This window comes from Lepidochelys kempii, chromosome 9 (genome assembly GCF_965140285.1).
Source record: "Lepidochelys kempii isolate rLepKem1 chromosome 9, rLepKem1.hap1, whole genome shotgun sequence".
NCBI lineage: Eukaryota > Metazoa > Chordata > Testudines > Cheloniidae > Lepidochelys > Lepidochelys kempii.
Window position 1 is genome coordinate 18,050,348 of NC_136388.1, and position 17,258 is coordinate 18,067,605.

At 41.0% G+C, this 17,258-nt stretch overlaps 1 protein-coding gene across 7 annotated transcripts in view; it reads right to left on the reverse strand.

Annotated features, from left to right (window-relative positions):
* Positions 1 to 17,258, reverse strand: part of LOC140917185 (uncharacterized) — a 305,274-nt gene that overhangs the window by 248,148 nt on the left and 39,868 nt on the right. The window lies entirely within an intron of this gene.

The window sequence follows — 17,258 nt, forward strand, 5'->3', positions numbered from 1 at the left end:
GGTTTGTTTTTTAAAAACCACTTTCAAGGGCATCAGGTAGACAGAATGATTGGGGCTGGTGCATATAATACAACAACAAAATGTGGACAAAAAAATAAACCTCAACTAGTAGAGAAGGAGAGTCTGGAAATAGTGAGTCCTGAGCATTCAGATGAGCACCTTACCGAAGTCTTTTTAAAAATTGTTCATTGGCTTAATCTGAGCTCCACTAACTACGCTATGGAATTAAACACACACAGTTCCTGGAGGAAAACCTAACTGCTGCCCCGTGCCCCCCACTTTTAACTCTCCAGCTTCAATAAACACATGTGATAGGCTGGAAAGTATGGAAATGTGTATTTACAAAACTAGGTGGTGCAGGATTATTGCTTTGGCTATCTCTGGATTACTGAAGCATTCTAATTACCCAACTACTAGTCCAGTTTTTATAAGAATTAGGGAAAATGAGACAGACTCTGAGCTGGTGTAAATAGTATTGCTCTATTTCAGTCTATGGAGCTATGCCAACTAACACCCGCTGCGAATCTGGCCCATTAACATTCAATTGTGAAAAACGATAGAAAACATATAATTAGATGCAGTAATTCCTCAACCCTTTACAGTGGATTTCTCAACACAAGCCAAGAGCTTTTGAAAGAAACATGTGCTGCCCGCTTCCTCTTCCCATCATGCTCCTGAGCTGCCTTTTTAAAGCCTGTATTTGACACACAGACACTTTTACTTGACGTGTAACTTAGTCAAGCTTTTCTTCATGTCAGTATATGCACCGGGATCTTTTGATCACTTCAGACACATTTTTGCAATCAGAAAGAGGGTCTCAGATTGCTATAATCAGAAAACAGACAGTTTATGATTAAATTTTCTTATGTAAGTCCTTTGGAAGCCTAAGTGTTCACTTTCCTTTGGAAATAAAATAATCCTGATGTCTAGTGAGAAGATGCTTGCATGTCCAGTGCACAGGAGTAGAGTTTTACATAAGACATGAGCCCAAATTCACCCATGTCACACAGCCCGCAGAATAGCTTTTACTGATGTGTGCAGTAGCAGAAATGTATCAGCCTATGATGCCCAGGGTGAACCAGTGGAAAGTTGTTGGCTCTGAAATCATGGTGGTGAGTGCGTAACGGGTCGATGCAATGCTAAAGTGGGCGCAGATGGTGTAAATATGGGGTCAGAACACTATACTGATTTAGCAGCTCCAAGAGGAGGCTAATGCAAGGTACCTACAGTGTTATATCTGTACAACACCATGCTTTAAGTAAACCCAACTGAGAGCAGAACCAGAAGCATAGTCTGCTTTATGCAGCAGTGCATCTCCCTTATGGGCCTGGCACAATGAGCTTTAGTGGCCCAAGGCACAGACAAAGAGAGAAGGCACTTTACACCTCCTTGAGCCATATTTGCTGAATGTTTTAGCGATAATTTTGGAATATCACCTGAAATGGATATAGTTGTTCTTATCTTTTGCATTGATTCATCACCGTGCTGAAATGTCAGTTTTAGTCAGCAGCTGCTGGTCTGTGGATTGATGTTTCTGAAGTGAATGTGAGGGGGGGAGGAAGAGACGGATTACTAGTTCATGAGACTTTTTTTTAAAAAAAATGGATTTGATCCTATTAGTAAGTAAACCAAATGAAGTTTCTCAAATTAGAGATCCCAAGTCTCAATGACAATGCTACAGAGCAGAGAGTCTAAAGAAAGATAAAGATGACAGTTTAGAGCATTAACTGTAAATGAATATTTTCTCTCTTCACTCATACACTGTATATCTTCCCCCTCCCCACCCCCTAGGAAGTCATTTAAAACATCAATTTTAGGGAAAAAAAATAGAATGTAAAGCCAAGAGTCACATTCTAATAGCAAAAAGTAGGGTACTGGGGTGCTTCCTGGATGAGGAAAGAACCCAGTCTCTCTCTTCATACCTCAGTGCACTAAGGATGTATATTAATAAGACCAACACACACCCTGTGTGGGATTACTGCTGTAATGAGAAGACTGGAACATTAGATAGGACAGTCATAACCGAGGCAGAAATTTTTCTTCTGTTACTGCTTAAAACTCCCCACAAAGTACAGGTTTCCTGTTCAGCACTGAAGCAAGTTAATAATGACCACACATAAAACCTTAGGAGCCCTTATTTCTGTCACCATTTCTATCAGAGCATAGAAAATGACCTCTTTAAAACAACTAGGTCAGGAAATCTAATATGGGATAGAAACAGCCTAATAAAATAAATCAGATGATAGTTACTAAGAATCCTTGTCTAGCTAAAGGCCAAAAGAAACTCAGTGTAATGAACCACATAGTACAGAATGAACTGTACATAGACCAGACAGAACTGTTTGCACAAAGTAACTGGACTGAATAACCTTGATTATGATGGACTATATTTTAAGCACGGTCTGCTACTGAATGCCAAAGCACATGTGCTAATAAAGCAAATACATACAGAGAATATTTTATTCCTCTGATAAATTTGAGTGCAAGCCTTACTCACATAGACAGTTGCCCACTGATGTTTTAATACAGCTATTTTAAAAACAGAAAGACAACAGTGGTGCACTGACATTTGATCAGGATTATGTAAATTAAGCTTCACAAAAAAAGGGCAGACAGGTAGGATGGATTTCATTTGATAAAGAAAACTTGCAGATACAGATTAGTCAAGTTTCAACAGTCTCCAGTTACCTGAGGCTCTATATTAACTGCAGGTTGGTTACATTCTCCCCTAGGATCATCTATACACTATGTTTTCTTCCCCTATGTACTCCAAAAATCTCATTTTTCTGAATATTTTGGAAGTCCCCTAAGGCACTACATAAAAACCCAAAAACAAAACAGGAAGGTACGGTATATTTTCCTGAAGAGCCAAATAGCATATACCAAGCTGCTGAACTGTTTTCCATTCTAGGACTCAATCATACAGACTTTAATAACTCCACTACTGCCAGTGATTTCACAACAGGATTAGGTATATGAGTTAGGGTTATAAAATCAGGTCCACAAAGAATAGGTTAGCCTAACACATTTAAAAGGTTCATTTCTATTGTGGTGTTCATTAAATCATTCAAGGTGTGTAACCTATTAAGCATTAGACTAACCTTTTTAACATAAAAAACAAAGTTTTGTGTAATGAATACCATAAAAGCCACTGCAGAAATACCCTTTGCACAACGCTTATAGAAGGAAACAAAATAAGATAGTCCAGCAACTTTGTATTAACATCTAAAACTAATACTTAATGAATAATTAACATTTTTAGATATCAGAGGAGTAGCTGTATTAGTCTGTATCCACAAAAACAACGAGGAGTCCGGTGCCACCTTAAAGACTAATAGATTTATTTGGGCGTAAGCTTTCAAGGGGTAAAAAAAACACCACTTCTTCAGATGCATCTGAAGAAGTGGGTTTTTTTACCCATGAAAGCTTACACCCAAATAAATCTGTTAGTCTTTAAGGTGCCACCGGACTCCTCGTTTTTTTTTAAAACATTTTTAAAGTAATTTGGGTTAATATTAACTGCAATTTACAAAATTATCCCTGTTACCAGTACTTTGTTTTAAAAATCTTTGAATATATATATATATTAGACACACACACACACACACACACACACACACACACACACACACACACACACACACACACACACACACCAAGATTTTTATATATAGTCTGAAAAGTTTGTGATCCCATCACATCTGACAAGCAAAGCAAAGCAGATCGCAGCACCTGAATGGGAGACCTATTAGTGGAGCTTTCCAATTTGAGATAGGGCATTGATTCCACCCTATCACAGTAGCCATGAGCTGTAGATTTTACTCTACAACCCCTCCAATGTAATAAGCACTTGTAGTCATTTAAGAATTGGTGGAAATTTTGGTAATTACATTCTGCCTGCCTAAAATTCCCTCTGAGGTGCCAGTTGTTCATGGTGTCTGTCACGTTGTCTGGGGTAGACCATAACTGTGAGTGCCAACATGAGGGCAGACTGCCAAAAAACAGGGCAGAAACCCCACGTTCGTATGTTCTATAATTAGATTTCACCAACCCAGTAACCAATGTGAACTCCTAAGGCACTACAACTGTCTTACCATGGAGTCACAATCATACCCCTGGGGCATTCCAGTCTATTTTGCCACCGAGGCAAGCTGGACTATATGATAGATGGCCACTTTACACCAAAAATCCCAATAATATTCAGGTTACTCCCAGTCACTTACCCCAAATCAATTGTACTCAGATCTCAAACCAAAGACAATGCCTGTAGCCAATCCTGTAATAAAATAACTAAAGATGTATTTAACTAATTAAAGAGTTATTTACAAGGTTAAAACAGGAAACATATACACACACAAATGAGATAGTATCTTAGATTTAAAAAGGCAATATAAGCTTCTATAATGAGCAGATCTATACATCCTTTAGGGCTGCCCCATGACAAGCAGCATGGGGATCTCTTGCTTATGTTTAGAAATCTTTGCCTCTCACAGTCCATAAAGCATAAAGATCCCAGTTTCTCTTTATCAAGGGTTTTTATCCCCTTCACTCCAGAATCCAAGCTGCTGGGATGTGTTCATGCACAGGCCTCCCCTTCCTGGAGTGAGTTAGGAATGCCATTGACTAGATCTCTGTCCTTTGATGCTACACTCATTTGTCTTCACTGCACCATCTTATGTGCTGGATGAGCTCTTTACCTTAATCAGTGCTTCTTTTCCTGTTGGTGAGTTACACAATTGCAGATGTTTACAACGCAAGCACTCAATATACCATGGGGTACAGATATTATAAGTAGGATTAATATATGCACTATCCTACAAGCATTCCATAAAGTCTAAACATTGAACACATTCTTATAAACACTAATATCTCCTTTAACTATACTTCTAACCCACACATAAGCCAGACTGGTTTCCAGCTATTAAATTTGTCAGTATTCAGTGAGGCCCTGGGCATTTGGCACAAGCTGCCAGCACCACAGTGTCCTTCACTCCGTTTCCTAACCTGCCCTGTAGCATCATTATTCATTGCAGATATGGAGAGCTTCCACATTCCACCACGAAGGGGGCTGCATTTCATTGGTTGATTAATTCAATTTCTATTTGGTCTACCCTTTCATTACTAGACATTTTTTTTTTAAATTTCAATGTAATTTAATTACTCAGATAAATAATCCAGCCAAAAGAAAACCCAAACAAGGTAACTAGTTTCTCATATACAGTAGCTCGTCAGTCTCTACACCTTTCAACTTTCTCTATTATCTGCTTGTCAAACTAAATGATAATGCCTAAGGGCTGGCAGGATAATGAATGATGGTCATGATAAATGGATTGCTGCGCTAAACTACGGGAACATGAGGAGGAGGAGAGTGGCACACTGAGCTACTCTTAAAGCTTTTCAATTTTATTTTTCCGCATGCAGCATTTTCTTTTGTTCTAAGTTTATTTTATTTCACATGATGAAGCAAAACTTTGGGGATCAGTGATGGGACACAGATGGAGCATGGAGTAGATTGTGGCCAATTTTGACAGTGGTGTAAAGGGGCACCGCTCCAATGACATCAATGGGTTGGCACATGCTTATGCCAGAGGTGAATTGAGCCCTCCATTTGTAGACTTCAGTAACTGACATTTAACAGGCCCAATTCTTCGTTGGTGCATTTCTCCTTTCTTCAAGTCTGCCATCCAATATACAGGTAATTTAAAATGGGGTTGTTACATGTAGAGGAAAAAGTTCAGTTAGTCAAATATAGGACCAAATTCCTACCTACACAGAGCTCCTAATGGGGGGAAAACTGATTACAAATTTGAGGTGTGTTTTAAACGGGAGTTCAAATATGCATCCATGGGTAGAATTTAGCTCCCATATATATGTGCTAAGCAGGGGGTTTAAAGGATTCCCATAAATTTGTCTCAATGTATCAAGATCTAAAAGTGATTCATTAAAGGACCGATCCTGGAAACCCTGACTGACACAAGTAGACCTTATTCAGTAACCCTGTTGGCTTTAGAAAGTCTACTCATTTGAGTAACTATTACTCACATAAGTAAATGTTTCAAGAATATCTCTTGTCGGAGACAAATGCTCAAAATGAGACACGGAAGAACACACATTATAGAAGACCATAATGCTGAGTTTGATTTCTTCTACATCAATGACATTTTCTACATCCACGGGTTCATGATTGTGCATTCCTGCTGTATATATTTGATAAACCGTAAAAGTGAGATCACACCCCATTTGTGTTGGCAGCAGGTAAATTTGTGCTCAAAATGAGAGACAGTTGAGACATAGGTCCCTAAATCTTCACTGACACATGCTGATTATTTTTTCCATGAGTTGGACCCTTAGTTGGATATTAATAGTCATTCCAAAATTCATGTGTAAAGGATGCAAAACAAATACCTACAATCTCACTGGTGAGTATTTTCTCCTCTAACTCTGTCTGCTTTTCTAAGCTCTGATACAGTACTAGGTTGCTGTGAAAGAACACAAATTCAAGTCAGCAACTCTGAAAATAAGAACCATACTCACAATGTTGGTAATAGTGAGAAAAGCAACTGTCTGTAAATTATTGTTGAAACAAAAGCAATTCGATTTACAAAAAAGGAAGCTGACAGAAATAACTCCTCTATAAAAAGGATAGCAGATGCATTCCAATTACTTCAGTACCTCAGAGCTGATAAACACTACCAGAATATTTCAAACTTCTTAAAAAGCAAAATGAGTCACTTTTATTCAAGGTACCCAAGAAATAAAGCTGGTATTTTCAACTTTGGCTGTAGCTAGGCAAGGTAATTGAAATATTTTCAGAGAAGCCTAAAACAATGTTGACATCATGGGATCAGAAGTTCTGGTCACATGGATGCCAGGGACTTGCTGTGTAGTCTTGAGCAAGTCACTTATCCTTTCCCTCTCTCCCTCATCTGTCAAACAGGGATAGTTTGTTTATTGGACTAACTTAAAATGATATAACCTTACCAATCTTCTCCCTCTCTCTAATATCCTGGAACTGACACAGTTACAACTACACTACATAAAACAGGGATAATAATACTTGCCTCACAGGATTGTCATGAGGAGTTGGCAATGTTTGTAAAGTGCAACATAATGGGTATTATTTCCTAGCTTATCCATTGGCCTGCATGCTCACTACACAGCCAGTATTTAGCTTAGAGTGCTCAGAGCAGTGTTAAAGTCATTCATATATTCGCATACACACTACACTTTAATTTTCAGCAATTAGCTGGTTTTAGGTTTGTTTGTTTTTTAAATTGCCACTAAAAAAAACAAAAAAACACTCACTAAAATCTTGTCCTGTTGGAAAAACCAATGTCATACTGTACATCCGACATATCCTCAATGAGAGCCAAATAGGGAAGAAAAAAACAAAACAAAAAACAAAAAAACCTTTATCCTGCAGCATCCCTTGGGAAATCTTTGTTCTTTTTAATACTTGTTCAGTAGACTCTCTCAGTGAATGACAAGGTTTTTAATCTCTAATGTGAGTGGCTTCGAAGGCTACTTGCATTATCCATTTTTCAGCAGCTGCTGCTGAAACCACAGGGTTGCAAAGTTATAATTAAGTCCAGCTGCCACTATTGTGAGTTCAGTCGTACTGAAGTGAGTAGTAATGTCTAGCGGTTGTTAGTGAGTCTCTCTCCATTTCTAGACAGACAAAGTAATTAACTTCTTTGCCCCTCTTAGATGAAATAAACATCAGAGCTGAAGAATGCTGTTAAATGACTGTAAAGTACTATTTATGCAAAGGAATTCTGAGAGACATTAACACTTAGGAAACTAATTTTTAGGTAGAAGACATCTAAGTACTGGGATGGCTACTGGGGCATAGGACAAAGGCTGAAAGGAATTTCCATCAGCAAGAGGCAGGACATGTCATGCTCATACCACTGCCACATCCTTTATGACAGACTGGACTTCTACATAGAGTGCTTCCGCAGACATGCACAGGCTGAAATTGTGAACAAACAGTATCACTTGCCCCATAACCTCAGCTGTACAGAACACAATGCCATCCACAGCCTCAGAAACAACTCTGACATTATGTCAGCCCCTTTGAATAAAGGAGGTGCTGTAGTCATAATGAACAGTTCAGATTATGAACAGGAGGCTGCCAGGCAACTCTCCAACACCATATTTTACAGGCCACTATCCTCTAACCCCATTGAGGAGTACCAAAAGAAACTACACCATCTGCTCAAGAAACTCCCTGCTACAGCACGGGAACAAATCTACACGGACACACCCCAAAGCCCCGACCAGGGGTATTCTATCTGCTACCCAAGATCCATAAACTTGGAAACCCTGGACGCCCCATCATCTCAGGCACCGGCACTCTTACAGCAGGATTATCTGGCTATTTGGACTCTCGAAGAGAACTTGGAGTGCTGGTAGCATAGGGTCTGAGGAGAGACACCACCGACTTTCTGAGGAAACTACAGTGCATTAGTGATCTTCCTGAAAACACCATCCTGGCCACTATGGATGTAGAAGCTCTTTATACCAATACTCCACATGATGGACTATAAGCTGTCAAGAACAGTATCCCTGATGAGGTCACGGCACACCTCGTGGCTGAGCTTTGTCACTTTTTCCTCACCTACAACTATTTCACATTTGGGGACAACTTATACCTTCAAGTCAGTGGCACGGCGATGGGTACCCGCATGGCCCCACAGCATACCAACATTTTTATGGCTGACTTAGAACAATGCTTCCTCAGCTCTTGTTCCCTAGGGCCCCTCCTCTACTTGCGCTACATTGATGACATCTTCATCATCTGGACCTATGGGAAGGAGGCCCTTGAAGAATTCCACCTGGATTTCAACAATTTCCACCCCACCATCAACCTCAGCCTGGACCAGTCCACACAAGAGATCCACTTCCTGGACACTACAGTGCAAATAAGTGATGATCAAATAAACACCACCCTATACCAGAAACCTACTGACAGCTACGCTTACCTACATGCCTCCAGCTTCCATCCAGGACACATCACATGATCCATTGTCTACAGCCAACCCTAAGCTACAACCAAATTTGCTCCAATCCATCAGACAGACACAAATACCTATAAGATCTTTATCAAGCATTCTTAAAACTACAATACCCAACTGGGGAAGTGAGAAAACAGACTGACAGAGCGAGATGGGTACCCAGAAATAACCTACTATAGGACAGGCCCAACAAGGAAAATAACAGAACACCACTGGCCATCACATGCAGCCCCCAGCTAAAACCTCTCCAGCACTTTATCAAAGATCTACAACCTACCCTGGAACACGATCCCTCACTCTCCCAGACCTTGGGAGGCAGGCCAGTCCTCGCTTACAGACAGCCCCCAAACCTGAAGCAAATACTCACCAGCATCTACACACCACACCACAGAAACACTAACCCAGGAACCAGTCCCTGTAGCAAACCTTGTTGCCTACTCTGTCCCCATATCTACTGTAGCAACACCATCAGAGGACCCAACCACATCAGCCACACCATCATAGGCTCATTCACCTGCAAGTCTACTGATGTTATATATGCCATCTTGTGCCAGCAATGCCCCTCTACCATGTACATTGGCCAACCTGGACAGTCCCTATGTAAAAGAATAAATGGACATAAATCGGACATCAGGAATGGTAACATACAAAAGCCAGTAGGAAAACACTTCAATCTTCCTGGACATTCTATAACAGATTTGAAAGTAGCTATACTTGAACAAAAAAAACTTCAGAAACAGACTTCAAAGAGAAACAGAAGAACTAAAATTCATTTGCAAATTTAACACCATTAATTTGGGCTTGAATAGGGACTGGGAGTAGCTGGCAAATTACAAAAACAGCTTTGTCTCTCCTGGAATTGACACCTCCTCATCTATTATTGGGAGTGGACTACTGATCGAATTGGCCCTGTCAACACTGGTTCTCCTCTTGTGAGGTAACTTCCTTCTCTTCATGTGTCAGTATATTTATGCCTGCATCTGTAATTTTCACTCCATGTATCTGAATAAGTGGGGTTTTTACTCACAAAAGCTTATGCTCAAATAAATCTGTTAGTCTTTAAGGTGCCACCGGACTCCTTGTTATCCTTTATCCAGAGACCTGCTTTCCCAAACTTCCAAATAGAAAAACCAGAATGTGGTTACAACAATATCTCAGCCCCAGGTCAAGGAAGTCAGCAAGAAGAAGTATGTGCTGGGGGGATACGGTCACAAGGAGGCTTATGAGTGACCTGAAGATCATACCTGTGAGACCCACTGCCCAAGTGCTCCAATCAGTCTTACAAATCTCATTTTAATCACTAGCTGCTTCCAGTGAAATAGCTCTGTTCTTTCTGTCCAACACTGTTCTATATCTACATTACAGAAACTAAAATTAGCATCCAAGTTTAAATCAGCATCATGAGAAATTAAATTTGGCCAGCTCAGTCATCACCACTTCTGCTACGGACTCACCTATTGCTTTGAGGTCCGTCATTAGGGCTCATTTGTGAAAGCAATGAACAATATCATGGGTTAAGAGTTCTCGTTTCAAAAGGAACATGGATGTGCAAGTGAACAGTGGAGTTCTGCCAGGGAAAGTTTGTGGGGATGGGAAGTAGCGTAGAAGATTAGGATTTGGGTTTTGTAAAGCATTGTCTTTTTATCTGCATGTAGTCTTGTGTCATTTATTTTATTAATTCAAGGCATTTATGAAATATGGTGGTATAAAAATTTAATTAGCACTCATTTGCAATGACCTTCATAACTCACTTTTGACTCAACCACTCATTAATAATGAGACCATATCAAAGGCATGCTGATAAAACACAAGACATCATCATCATGTAGTCTCTCTCATGTATTTTATTTTTAAAAAGAGCCTAAGCTATTAAAATACTTTGACAATATGGGTCACTTCATAAAATGCTAAAAATGTGAACTAAAAACAAGACATTAATTGTACAAAAAACTACATATATTAGTCCCTCCTCTAGATTTCTCAGTATACCCTGTCTACACTAGGTTTGCTTTTGGATCATGATTGCTTTGGAGCAGGGACTGTCTCAGTGCTTTTATAGTGACAAGCACATTCTGGTACTAAATGCATTTTTATAAAGTTAAAAACACATATGGGTAAACCAAGGAAGAGAAATTAAGTGCCCTGTTCAAGGTCAGACACCAAGGTCATGGAATAGACACCAAGAATATCCAGCTCTGTTCACTCGCTCTACTTTTGCTAAGAGGGAAAATAAATTCAAGCATCTCTACTCAGCCTTCATCATTTGCCTCCACATTTTCTTAACCAGCAGCAAATGAATGCTAGAAGTTAGAAAGTAAGCTTATGTCTGTTACACCATTACTTTCATTTTTTACAGTCAGTACAAAGTAAATAGCCTTTTGTATCAAAGACAATAAGGGAGAATTTGTTCTTAAGTGGTTATTCTTGGGTTCATTTACTTTTGACACGTTGGTTTGCCATTTCACTATTCCCCTCTTTGTCACTCTGTACTCATGAATATTCCATCTAGATCACTGGTTCTCAACCTATTTACCATTGTAGGTCGCATGTGCAGCTCTCTGTATTATGTGGGCTGCATCCATACAATATATATACACTACAGACAGATCTCTTTTCCTCCATTGTTTGTTTTCCCTGTTGACTTCACATGACTCTGTACTTTCTTACAGAGATAAGGTGGGTGAGGTAATCTCTTATTGGACCAACCTCTGTTGGTGAGAGAGACAAGCTTTCGGGCTACAGAGTTCTTCCCTGAGGTACATGTGGTATACCTCATCCAGTGTACTAAATGCCCCAACAACAAATATGTGGGTGAAACCAGACAATCACAACATTCTCACATGAATTCACACAGGAAAAAGATAAAAGACAAAAAACACCCTATCGCCCGTGGGTGAACACTTTTCATAAAAGCAATCACTCTGTAGCTGATCTATCAGTCCTCAACCTCAAAGGAAATCTGCACAACACTTTCAAAAGACAAGCCTGGGAGCTTAAATTAATTACCCTGCTAAACACTAAAAATCCAGAAACACTGGATTTATAGCTTATTACAACAATCTGTAACCCACTAACCCCCTCTTTAACAGGCTACTCCACCTTGAATGGTCCCTTTGAATCATAGAATCATAGAATATCAGGGTTGGAAGGGACCTCAGGAGGTCATCTAGTCCAACCCCCTGCTCAAAGCAGGACCAATCCCCAATTAAATCATCCCAGACAGGGCTTTGTCAAGCCTGACCTTAAAAACTTCTAAGGAAGGAGATTCTACCACCTCCCTAGGTAACGCATTCCAGTGTTTCACCACCCTCCTAGTGAAAAAGTTTTTCCTAATATCCAACCTAAATCTCCCGCACTGCAACTTGAGACCATTACTCCTTGTTCTGTCATCTGCTACCACTGAGAACAGTCTAGAGCCATCCTCTTTGGAACCCCCTTTCAGGTAGTTGAAAGCAGCTATCAAATTCCCCCTCATTCTTCTCTTCCGTAGACTAAACATCCCCAGTTCCCTCAGCCTTTCCTCATAACTCATGTGTTCCAGTCCCCTAATCATTCTTGTTGCCCTCCGCTGGACTCTTTCCAATTTTTCCACATCCTTCTTGTAGTGTGGGGCCCAAAACTGGACACAGTACTCCAGACGAGGCCTCACCAGTGTCCAATAGAGGGGAACGATCGTGTCCCTCGATCTGCTGGCAATGCCCCTACATATACATCCCAAAATGCCATTGGCCTTCTTGGCAACAAGGGCACATTGTTGACTCATATCCAGCTTCTCGTCCACTGTAACCCCTAGGTCCTTTTCTGCAGAACTGCTGCCTAGCCATTCGGTCCCTAGGCTGTAGCGGTGCATTGGATTCTTCCGTCCTAAGTGCAGGACCCTGCACTTATCCTTATTGAACCTCATCAGATTTCTTTTGGCCCAATCCTCCAATTTGTCCAGGTCCCTCCAGCGTATCTACCTCTCCTCCCAGTTTAGTGTCATCTGCAAACTTGCTGAGGGTGCAATCCACACCATCCTCCAGATCATTTATGAAGATATTGAACAAAACCGGCCCCAGGACTGACCCTTGGGGCACTCCACTTGATACCGGCTGCCAACTAGACGTGGAGCCATTGATCACTACCCGTTGAGCCCGACAATCTAGCCAGCTTTCTATCCACCTTAAAGTAGTATGGGCTGGATGAATGCACTATAACTTGCTGGCAAGAATGCTGTGGGAGACCGTGTCAAAAACTTTGCTAAAGTCAAGGAACAACACATCCACTGCTTTCCCTTCATCCACAGAGTCAGTTATCTCATCATAGAAGGCAATTAGATCAGGCGTGACTTGCCCTTGGTGAATCCATGCTGACTGTTCCTGATCACTTTCCTCTCCTCTAAGTGCTTCAGAATTGATTCCTTGAGGACCTGCTCCATGATTTTTCCAGGGACTGAGGTGAGGCTGACTAGCCTGTAGTTCCCAGGATCCTCCTTCTTCCCTTTTTAAAAGATGGGCTCTACATTAGCCTTTTTCCAGTCGTCCGGGACTTCCCCCGATCGCCATGTGTTTTCAAAGATAATGGCCAATGGCTCTGCAATCAGATCCGCCAACTCCTTTAGCACTCTCGGATGCAACACATCCAGCCCCATGGACTCGTGCACGTCCAGCTTTTCTAAATAGTCCGAACCACTTCTTTCTCCACAGAGGGCTGGTCACCTTCTCCCCATGCTGTGCTGCCCAGTGCAGCAGTCTGGGAGCTGACCTTGTTCGTGAAGACAGAGGCAAAAAAAGCATTGAGTACATTAGCTTTTTCCACATCCTCTGTCACTAGGTTGCCTCCCTCATTCAGTAAGGGGCCCACACTTTCCTTGACTTTCTTCTTGTTGCTAACATACCTGAAGAAACCCTTCTTGATACTCTTAACATCTCTTGCTAGCTGCAACGCCAGGTGTGATTTGGCCTTCCTGATTTCACTCCTGCATGCCTGAGCAATATTTTTATACTCATCCCTGTGTATAAAAATGTGCTTATTTATGCTAAACAATCTGTTCCACCTTGCACCTTTCCCAGACCTGAAGAAGAGTTTGTGTGGCTTGAAAACTTGTCTCCTTCTCACCAACAGAAGCTGGTCCAATAAAAAACATTACCTCACCCACCTTGTTTCTTTAATATCCTGGGACCCACACAGCTACAACTACACTGTTCTCTGTTCATATTCAGTTCAAACCAGTGATGGGAGGCCCACTGTGAAACACTGCAATGCTTAATTTACAGGACAGTTAGCTAGATGGACAAACACTCCAGGTCTGATGGAAAACCTGGCGACAGACTCACAGTACACGCAGGGAACTCCTTTCACACCATCTGTACATATATCTCACAATGCTTATAATGACTAGTGTGCTTACAGCTTTGATTTGACACCGTATGGCACACTATTTATGGATAAGTATCATGAAAACACTGTGTTAGTTGTAGTTAGTTTGTCAGGCCTGTTAGAAGTTGCTGGCAGTAGTGAACCCTTTGCCAATTGGCACCAATGGACCTCTGGGTCACAAGAGGCAACTCAGACCTCCTGTCATGCTTTGCTCTTTGGCACCTATTGTACATTAGTCTCCTGCATTACTTTTCAGACCTATGAACCTTTCTTTTTTTTTTTAAAGTCAGAAAATTTCCACCAAACGATACACTGATGAATAGAAAAAAGTCTTCCCCCCCCATTTTCCAGCCAGCCTCTATAACTCTATCCATCAAGCCCAACTTTTTCTTTTAGATATAGAAAGAGTTAATAGCTTACAGTAATCTCTAGTACTGGAGTATCAAAGCACTTACGTCACCAGAGGCTTGCACAGGTCTCCAGAGAAAAAGAGAGAATTTGGAGAGGGGCTTGCCGAAGGAGTTTACTACCTAGATTGGATGGATACAATAAAAACAACAGAAAGAATCAGCAGGCAAATGGGAGAAGAAAGACAACCATTCAGTGTTGGAAGTGGGATGGGTAAGACAACCATTCTGTGTTGGAAGTGGGATGGGTAAGGAGACACAAATAAGGGATTGAAAGGCACCCTGAGCAATTTTTTCACAGGAATGGATGATCTTCAACAGTTTCTTCAGTGAAATGGGAACAGAGCTGTTTTCCTCCAAAATCCAGCATTCATATTTTCTTCCTCTGTTTTCCCCTCTGAACAAATACAATATTTGCTGCCTTTCCACTTTAGTAAGTCCAAGGTGTTGCTCAAATACAGGACCATGTTCCACAATCTTGTCTTAAATAAAGAGCAATACAATTCCCTTTCTAGGGGGCTTCCACACGACAGAGCTACTTTTAGGGTTTACTAGCCTTCCGTACCAGTAACTGAATTCCTGGGGGACCACTGATTGGTTTTCTTGGTCTTGTGATGCTCCACAACATACCCCAGAGACAACTGTCCACTCTGAAGTAGACAGTTGTAGGAGGCTAAGAATGAGCAGACTTGTGACAGCAAGATTCCACCTTGGCCATGACAACTGCAAGCTGACAGAGGCTGTTAATACACTGAGGATTACACTCTGAAGCATAAAGCCTGCATTCAGTGAAAGCTCACTGAAATACCAATGTACCATCAAGGATAGTATATTAAGTGTTCTTTGCGAAAATAAGAAAGATAGACTGAAATGACTAACATGGCATTAGTAGCAGTAGTAAGATGTTTTTAAGCAAATAAGAAAGGAAGCTTATATTAAGTTGTTTAGCTCTCTAATGACATGCTTTTTTTTTTAAATTCCGTTGTGCAATTAGACCACATAACTTAGTTGGGTATAATAAAACGAGTATATATCCAACTTCTTGTTAGATGCAGTATGGCCTAGTGCAGTGGTTCCCAAACTTGTTCCGCCGCTTGTACAGGGAAAACGGGCCGGGCCGGTTTGTTTGCCTGCCGCGCCCGCAGGTTCGGCCGATCACGGCTCCCAGTGGCCGCGGTTCGCTGGGAGCCGTGATCGGCCGAACCTGTGGGCGCGGCAGGCAAAACAAATCAGCCCGGCCCGCCAGGGGCTTTCCCTGCACAAGCGGCAGAACAAGTTTGGGAACCACTGGCCTAGTGGATTGAAACTGGACTAGAAGCAATCAACACCCAAGTTAGAATTCCAGCTCTGCCTTTGACTCTGTGCAAATCAGAGGTTGGGATTTTAAGAAATGCCTATGGGAGTTGAGTGCCTAGCTTTCATTGAACTCCATGGAAACTGAGCACCTCAAAGTCTTTTAAAAATTCCAGCCTTAGCTTGTATCTAGATTCTTATCTGGGTCCTATCATCATAATAGGACCTCAGCCTCTCTGCCTCAGGTTCTCCAACTGTAACAAGGAGAGAAATAAATGTTATTTACTTAATGCAGGATTTCTGAGGATGTTTGTGAAGCATTTTATAGGTGCAAAGTGTGTAATTTCACTTGATAATGACTAGAAGCTAAAATTCACCCACCGCCATGTGACAGCAGAATGTATAGGTCAATTCAGCACCAATAAAGTACCTTCACTTCCCCATGTCCTTGATCCAATCAATCCCCTTATATAAGTTGAACCGCTGTCAATGGGAGTTTGATCTGCATAAGGAATATGGGATGGGGACCTTTGTCATCAGGGTATAGTACTTTCAGTGTGAGTAGCAGATCAGTACTACCCTTTCCAAGATTGTAAATGTGACTGGCTATGGGGGAAGGAGAAAGAATGCAGACATTCTTTATTCCCTTCTATCAAGTCTCAGACAAGCTTCAAAAAATACCCACACACATCATGCACATTTTGCACACCAACCTCAATTTCATCCCACAAATGCAGACCTCCCTATCAAGTATTCTTAGCATGCTTCACACTCCCTGGCCAGCAATAATTTACATTCTTGCCCAATTCACAGTTTCACTTTGACCCTTCTAGAAGGTCATACGTAACACAGGCATCTTAACACTGCCATCTCACAGCAATTGCAGTTCAAACAGGAAATTATTTCTGATAAATGAAAGCTAAGCTAAGGTCACTAGGAGATGATAGAACAAAATGTATCATCTCTTCTATCAAAATAACCAGACTTTACTTGAGTAAAATAAAGGTACTTAAAGTGGCTAGAGAAAGTTCAGAACAGTTTTCAGAATGGTAAGAAAGCCATTGTAAAGCCTTCAAAAGTTGAAACAATTCTGGACACAAGAAATATTTAGGGAATTCTTAAATTTCTCCATCTCTGGGTCTCAATTAAGAGCCAGTAATTGCCACAATTGACATGTGTAATG